Below are 8,604 nucleotides of genomic sequence, written 5' to 3'. Positions count from 1 at the left end.
ATTAAAATGTTGGCATATTGTAACTGACCAAAATGTTTTGGATTTAGGCACTGGGTTTCCCTTTACATTTTATAGTAGTTCCTTCTTATGCAGAGGCAGAGGTTTGTTTTTTTGCTCAGGGACCTGACACATCTACTTTAAATTGATTACTGACTACTCTCAAAATATATAAAAGTTGTGTTTAAACCTGGACCTAAATGAAAAGTTGGTTTTTATAACTGCACATAAAAATGCATTAGGCAGAAAAAGAAAAGTATCAGAAAATGGACACCTTATGTTCTTCACATAAAACATTATTTTAGTTTATCCATATTAACAGATTCTTTTTGTGTGATTAGGTAGAATTCACTGCAATCTGTTTATCCTATTCACGTTTTCTCCTGTGAGCTATTACCTTGTCAATTGGAATCTGAACATTCTACTATGATGTGAGCATTATCTGGAGAATGCAGTGTTGTATTGATGAGCAGTGATGCTTTTTATGTTTCACATTGTGCCTTTGACCATATATATACGGAATTAACTTGGGCAATAAAAAAAAAAAAAAAATAAACTTTTTCACGTTTCATTGAATCTGCCGAATGTTAATCCTACAAAGTAAGGCATCTAAAACTGGATTTACACACACATTTTTAAGGCTTTTATTACTATGGCATCTTCTATCATTTTAAAATAATTCATTTAAAATATCTCGGCTGATAAATAGTCATTCGTACTCCTCCACTGCAGGTGGTAAAGCAGAACCTTGAAATTAATTGGGGAAGTTGAGATATGATGGTATGCTAAGTACTGTGAATGTGATTCTAAAAAAGCCTGCCTACTTGCACCAAGAGAATTTATACAGCTATTTTTGACAGAGCTATATAAGTAATGGAGCTGTGCTCACTGTCCTTGGTCACCGCTTCCATTCACTGGATTTCAATTTTTTTCAGTTGCAGAAGTCCGCATCAACCGACTTTGCCTCGGGTGCTCTACATGCAAGTGCAGTCTGCCTAAGAGCACCCAAATTTCCAGACTGATACATACCCATGAAGGTGTTTTATTTTATTGTCAGTTTACACTTATGCCATAAAACTGTGGATTCCAGATTTAGTAGGTATCTGTAGTTCTGTGTGCTTATCTAAATACTATATGGTCGTCCTAGCTATGAGGGAATAAAGACTGAATACAAACTTGGTCAACAGTCGTGTTTGTCACAGTAGGATCAATACTAAAAAATGAATGTACTAAAGGGTCTTTTTCTGTAACCACCAATAAATTGGCCCATCAATCAGTTACTACCCTAGAGGTGTAACACTTCTTGAACGAAATGTTTCCTATATCTCATTAAGTTGAAGGATTTCTAGATCAATCTGCCTTCATAAAAAGAATAAATAAAACCAGTGTGCTTCTTTGTTTAATGTTGTAACCAAATGTTTGAATCCTCAGGGAATTTGGTTTTGTGGATGAGTGTAACATAAAATTAGAGGGAGGAAATATATTGCAATAATCTTAACTATGTACAGCCTAGACAAATATGTCCCTATATCTTTTGTGCATGTTAGTTGATTTTTTTTTGCATTCATTTTCTACACTGTGATTTACTACACATAAAATAGTGTATAGACAACTTCAAAAACCTGCTATCGTGAAGGTTTATGTGTTTTTTCTTAGTTCTGATGCAAACTGAACTTTCTGTGCTCAAAGTCATTTTGTTTTATGTAGAGTGAACAGTCCCTTAATACTGCTTGCATTTTGGTCATGCTACCTACACACAAAGCTAAATTGAGTACAATTCCTAGCTAAAATGTTCTTACTGAATCCAAAAGCAGGTCTCCTTGTAAAGCTGCGAAAATGTATATTGGAACGACCAGGGGTTTTGAAAAACCACATCTGCTTCATAGTCCAGGGATAAATGCTCTTTAGAGAAGCAACCCAGGTATCAGGTATTTGGACGGGGGAGCAGCTGATTAGTGTGGTCTGACAAAGAGGATGAACTTGTATGTTGTCATGCCGGTAAGAAGATAACTGGGCCTGGGATATCGGTCAAGGCAAGCAAATCAGCTTCTTCAATGGGTTCCACTCCTAAAAATTAAAACAGATCTTGCAGCTGAGAGTGTGTATGTAGAGGGAAAGTCTACGACCCCTTGCGGACTCAGAGATGGAATGGGTGGCCCTATTTTTAAGTTGCTTGACGAGATCTGAATATGTCTGAGAGGACGCAATGCTGAAGGTATGTTTGGACAGATTGGGCAAAATCTTAAGCTTGTTTAGGGTTTTCGTCTTTGGCGGTAATGAAATGTATCCCACAGATTTCTGGGTATATTTTCATTACCCCTACAGGCTTCTTGTACTTTATGATCTCTGTCAAGTTCAATAGGTGAAGCAATAGTTAGTTAAGTTAAATAAGTTCAATAGGTTCTGGTAGCTTCTGTCAGGCCCCTAATTTGCACATTATTATGGCGATTATGATTTTTATGATTCTCCGGAACCTCAAGTTGCAGAAAAAAGGAGGTAAGGTGTCAGTATAGAACAATTGTGAAGATTATTATGCCCTCATGGATTCTTCTAAATCAGCTGAGGAGCCCTCAGTGGTTTCAACACAGGTCTCTAGTTAACGGGTCTCCTGTCGCACCTCTTCTATATCATTTGCTAAGGGTCTCTCAATCCATGTTGCTAGGGTATTGGGGTCTGCTTTTGTTGGTAGACAAACTAGGATGTCTGAGGGGAGGAGAGCGTCTGGGGCTTGTGGAATGCTTACTGCTCCCTGTGTGTCCCAAACATGAAAGCTGGTGGAGGGATTAAAGGTAGCTTCCCATGGAATGATGTAAGCCATGCAGGGAAAAGAGTCCTGTGAAGAGCTTCCTCACAGCACCGTTGGGTGACCATATCCCCGGAATCTTCTTACATTCACAGTAACAGATAGTTGATATCAAATATGATATATATATATATATATATATATATATCAACTATGCATCATATTTTCTATCTGTATGCAAGGTGCTGTAAAGTCCACTGACAAACTGTCACTGAGATCACTGAGTTCTCCACATACATGAACAAGGGAATGTTGATCAGCACCATCTTGCCAACAGGAGGTAGTGTTAACTGAAAAAACAAGCAATGTCTCATTTGTGAAAAATATATGGCTGTGCCTCCTGATAGCTTTTTTTGTTTTAGCTCTACTACACTACATAGTGCATGCAATGTGTAGCGCTTGGCTTTGTATGCGGTGCATGCACAGGAGTTTCATAATCCCCAGTGACTGGCTCTGTATGCCACACAGCATACTTCTATTTATGGCAGAAGCTCACCATCCTCCATGTACAGGTCCACTTTAAGAATTGTAAAATCCATCTTTTATTTGGGTACCTTTTAGTAACTGTGAAGTGGATCTAAATCCTGTGGTGAAAAAATCAAGAGGCTGTACTGACACACAGTGCTCACTCATTGGCCACTATTGTCATCAGAAAAGTGATCCAAAGCAATAATCTCCAGGTGACATTGTAGCAAAGGCTGGAATTGGAAGAAATGCTGGAATTGAGAGAGGCTGGAACAATACCATTTAAAGAATAATAAAAAGAAAGGTGAAAACTATTTCTTATTTATCAAATGTGGCCTACGGGAGATTGGACGAAATGCACTAAAGACTGTGGCCAGCCACTAGGGTCCATAACCTTTCCATCCTGTAAGTTTCCGTTAGCTTTCTTAATAAAGGATGAATGTTTTTCAGTTCTGATGCTTCTTGAAAAAAAGGTATACATTTTTCTTCTTTAATTGCCAGCTGCTAGCAGATTTATGTGAACTCATCTCCAGACAAAGATCAAGTGCAAGTTTTTAAAAGTTATTTTATGTTCACAGAATTAGCAATGTTTGGTGTAGCCACAGGCAAACCTACTGTTCATTATTATGCTTCTAAGTACTCAGACACCATGGCAGTTGAGTCTGGCTTTGGGAATCCAGTCGGTGAATCCTCTTACAAATGGCTGCAGCTTCTCCTGGGTAATCTGCAGCATGTGATGACAATGATTGCACAGCCAGTACAACAACCTGCTCATTGAGTCCACACCTGGTTTGCTCGTAGAATCAGGATCAGACAGGCCAATGGTTGGAAATGAGGTTCTCTGTGGAGTAAACCACAGAGGCTAAGTGCCTGTCCTGCTTTAGGGTTGATCCCCAGCAGGAAATTCCCTTTTTTGGGCACCTTGTTCAATTTGAAGCAGAGTGCAGCATCACTTAGACATTATGGGAATACTGGGAGTTTCTCATCCTCTGTCAAATGGGGTTTTGTACCTTAGTTATGGAGACATGTCAGATTTAGGTTGCTGGAAACAGTCTTCTGTGACACTAGGATGAACAAGTACTGTACACATTAAACTGTTCAATTCTATGGAGATTTGATGGAGGGGAACAACTAATGAGGGTAAACCTGCAAAGTCCTCCACCATAGGAAGAGACAGCCATGGCAAATTACTAAAGAATGTTGGGGGACAGGTGTATACAAGCTAGATTAATATGTTCATTGTTTGTCTCAGGCAACAATTATCTGGTGTGTGTGTATATAGCGTTAAGGTAAAATCCCTTTTCAAAGTCCATTGAGTAATGCAGCACCCTCTTCTCTTGTGCTCTTTATTGCCACACTTGATTTTCCACTGCTTGTTACAACTGAGCAGGATGGTTAAAAGAAAAGTTATGGAAATTTTCTGAATTTCCCATTCTGAGAAAAGCTTGCTGTTGCTACAAAGAAAAGGAATCAATTGTACACATTTAGACTATTTTTTATCTGAGACTTGTAAGCTGGTAAATCCCAGTAACCCTAGTGGAAGATATACTTACAATGCCAAACTTGCAGCATTGTTTGGAAGAAGATCCTCTTGTCTTAAGCTACGTACCCGCGTCTCTCGTCCGATAATCAGCTCAGGGATAGTATTGGACGAGAATCTGGCGTGTGTACAGTGCCAAGCAGATCCACGGACGATGGGAGATGAACGATCATAACGGAAGTAAAGGGGGAGAGCGCACAGCAGGGTGCCGCTCAGTCATTTTCCCCCTCCCCTCCCTATACAGCAGAACGGTGCTGTATGTACCATGCAGCGTGCAGTCGTTGGAAAAGATTGTGAAAGATCCTTTTCAATGACAATTATTGCACGTGTGTACCCAGCTTTGGAGTGGAACTAAACCCAGTTTATACTTGCCTGTCCCTGTTCTGTCCCGGGCTCCACCATTTTTTCACTGTTTTTTACTTTTCCATGTTTTGATCTTTGGCCATCTTTATTGGCTGAGCTGGGAAGATGTATCTCCTATGCAGGCACATGAGAGTTCATTAATTTCTGACAAATATAGGGAAAGCTGGGATGTGCTAAGTATCCTGGCAACCAAGCTAAGAATGCTTATTGCAGTAGGGTTATTGCCTGTCCATTTCTACCATAAAGGCCTGCCTAGTCCCAAAAGTTTTACATTTTGAAACTTTAGTTCCACTTTAAATATTGCAGATATATAATCACTGATAATTACGAATTCATATAATCATTCTAAATTAATAAAATATTAATTAAAGGTGTCAAGGTTTTTATATCAGATAGGGTGTGTGTAGTACTATATATGTAAGTGTGGCCGGAAGTCATGTTTCCAGTTCAAGCATCACTACCAATGATTTGTTTATTCAGAGAAATAGACACTGGAAATTTTACATACAAGTGGGGCTATCAGTGTTAGTTGGGTATTGCTACTGCTCTCAGGGCTCCAGTGACTTGTTCTACCCTAGAAAAACATCCCAGCATCTGTCAATCCTTAGAAGATATCTAACCACAGATGGGCAGTTTTACATGTCTAGTTTAGAATATGTTTTACATTTCACAGTACTTAATAGTCCCTCTTACCTGGAGTACCAGATTCCTTTCAATTTAGCTTGAAGTTAATCCAAGATTATCACATCTAGTGTCCTGCCGATCAACCTGAAGAGTCTAATGAGATTCATGGTCTCCTGTGTAGGATTAACTGTTACATGAAAAACATGAGAAGAACCAGGTTTTATTTTAACATTGGCAACATATCCCCACTATTAATATTGTGGGTTATGTTGAAGCAAAATAAAATTACTTTGGATAACTACCAACTGCATATAAAAGATTATGTAGATATTAGGGAGACTCTCTAACTCATTAAGGAGGTAAATATATAGAATAACTGAGTATTTTTAATGCTTACTTCTAGCATTTTTCCTTTCAACGAATCATGTTTTTATTCATTTAAACTTTCTAGCATTGTCTTGTTCAGGAAAAGTTACTACAGTCCCCTTTCTTCCTTCATGTTATAGCCCAGTGTTTCTCAACCAGGCTCCCTTCAGTGATCGCTAGGTGTTTCTTAAGCGATTACCAAATTTGGACCTCTCAGGTCAATTCAACTAATCTCAATAATCTTTTTGGCTGTCTGTAATTCTTTCCACTGACCACTATGCTAATGTACTGTGAGCTGTGAATATAGTAATTATAGCAGGGGTTCCATGAAGACCTGAAAGTTATTTCAAGGCTCCCCCATGTTTAAAAGGTCAGGGAACAATGTTATAGCCATCCTTTGGTAGTATCTAATTACTGACTATGCTGGTCTAGCTCTGCCTCTCACCTCCTCTCTTTTTCTAAAAGCAGGGCTAGAAGGTAAACTGAAAAGGGAATACTTGAGTGACAACTCTAAATCGACTAGAGCAGCTGACCGCACAACCAACGTGGTGGTGTCCACCAGCAGCCTTGGAGCTTTTACAGGTAAATACCATGCATAAAATATTTGAAACAGGATACGTGGCGGCATTCTGAACACGTAGATGCATAGACATCTTATAATATTTACATTAAACTGCTGCAATTTACATTTTAACTGCTTGTTATTGCAAATACCTAATCAGTCACCCACACAATAACTACTTAATGCATGTAGGCATTGTCAAGATAAGCTGCTGAAGTTCAAACCAAGCATCAGAATGGGGAAGAAAGGTAATTTAGGTCAGCGGTTGCCAACCGGTGGTCCATGAGAAGATTTTGAGGGTCCGCGGCTCTGGTCGGTGCATTCCCGAGCGGGGTCAGAAGAAGGACCCCACCAGGGGGATGCACCGGCCAGAGCAGCAGACCACGTCCCCTGTGCAAATCCCTGGCTCAGGGAAGTGGGTGGGCTGTGTTTCATAACACAATTCGCCCTCTCTCCCATCGCAGGCTCAGATGTGCAATTGCGGAGTGGGCGGTGTTATGCCAATATGCCACCACTATGGGGGAGGTTCCTTCTCTTTGATTGACAACCGGCTCCCTGCGCATGCGGCGTCAGGAGCTGGTAATTTTAGTGGTCTGCAGGACCAAAAAGGTTGGCAACCGCTCACTGGTTCACAAAGAATGGTCCTAAAAAGGAAAAAATTCAGTAAGTGTCAGCTTCCTGGATGAAAATACTTTGTTGATGTCAGAAGGCAGAAAAGAATGGCCAGAGTAGTTTGAGCTGACAGCAACTCCACAGTAACTAAACTACTTTGAACTACAGAAGTATGGAAAGGAGCATTGAACCTTGAAGTAGGTGGTCTAAAACAGGACACTACACCAGGAAGAACAGGCACCTAATGCTACATTTTGCATGGACTTGGAAAACTGTTGCTTGGTCTGATGAGTCCCAGTAACTACTGCAACATTTAGATAATAGGGTCAATAATGTAATGATGTGAGGGATAATTTCTTGGAACATTTTGTGTGTCACAATTTAAATACCACAGCCTACCTTAGAAATGATGTTAACCATGGTTATCTCTTTATGATCGCAGTGTAGCCTGATTGCTAATTCCAGCAGAGTAACAAGCCATTTCACAAAATTCAAATCATCCTAAACTGGTTTTATGAACAATATGATCAGCTCACTGTACTCAAATGACCTCCGTAGTCATCAGATCTTAATCTAGTTGAGCAATGGTCCCCAACCTTTTTCAGCTCGCGGACCACTGAATCTACAGATTTTAGACCCCACATGTGCGGTCCGGGATCCCGAGTCACTCAAAGAGGAAGAAACTTCCCCCTGAGTGATGTCATAATGCCAGAACCTGTCCACTCTCCCATTGCAGGCTCAGACCAGAGACACAACCTGCCCACCGCCCTGAGCCTGCGATCCGTACAGGAGACATGGTCCGCGGCCAAAGCAGCACCTTGTTGAATTCATGCCCTGAGGAAATACTGCCCTTTTGAATCCAAAAGATTTCCAACCTGGTAGTAGCAAGGTGTACCTAATAAAGTGGCCAGTGCATAAAGTGTAAGCTATGCACCGAAGCTTGGATATTGCTGGGAGTGAGGGACGCGTGTGCTGGGAGCAATATTTCACTGATGTTCCATTTCATTCAGTTTAACACTAAATGCTGTGACATGGGGAAATCAGATCATGTAATCTTTGTAATAATATATTGGATAATAAAGTTGAATCATTTTAGGGATACCTGGTCTTTTAGGGGTTGTACTCATCCAACCTCAATTTTGCGCTTAACCCAGGGGTCAGCAAACCTTTACTATCAAAAGAGCCATTTTGCCTTCTCTTCCACTAAAGAAAAATAGTCTGGAGCCGCAAAACATAACACAGTTTATAAACTTTTAAAAGTTTTATTATTTT

This window comes from Pyxicephalus adspersus, chromosome 1 (assembly GCF_032062135.1).
Source record: "Pyxicephalus adspersus chromosome 1, UCB_Pads_2.0, whole genome shotgun sequence".
NCBI classification, from domain to species: domain Eukaryota; kingdom Metazoa; phylum Chordata; class Amphibia; order Anura; family Pyxicephalidae; genus Pyxicephalus; species Pyxicephalus adspersus.
Note: the sequence above shows the minus strand (reverse complement) of the source record.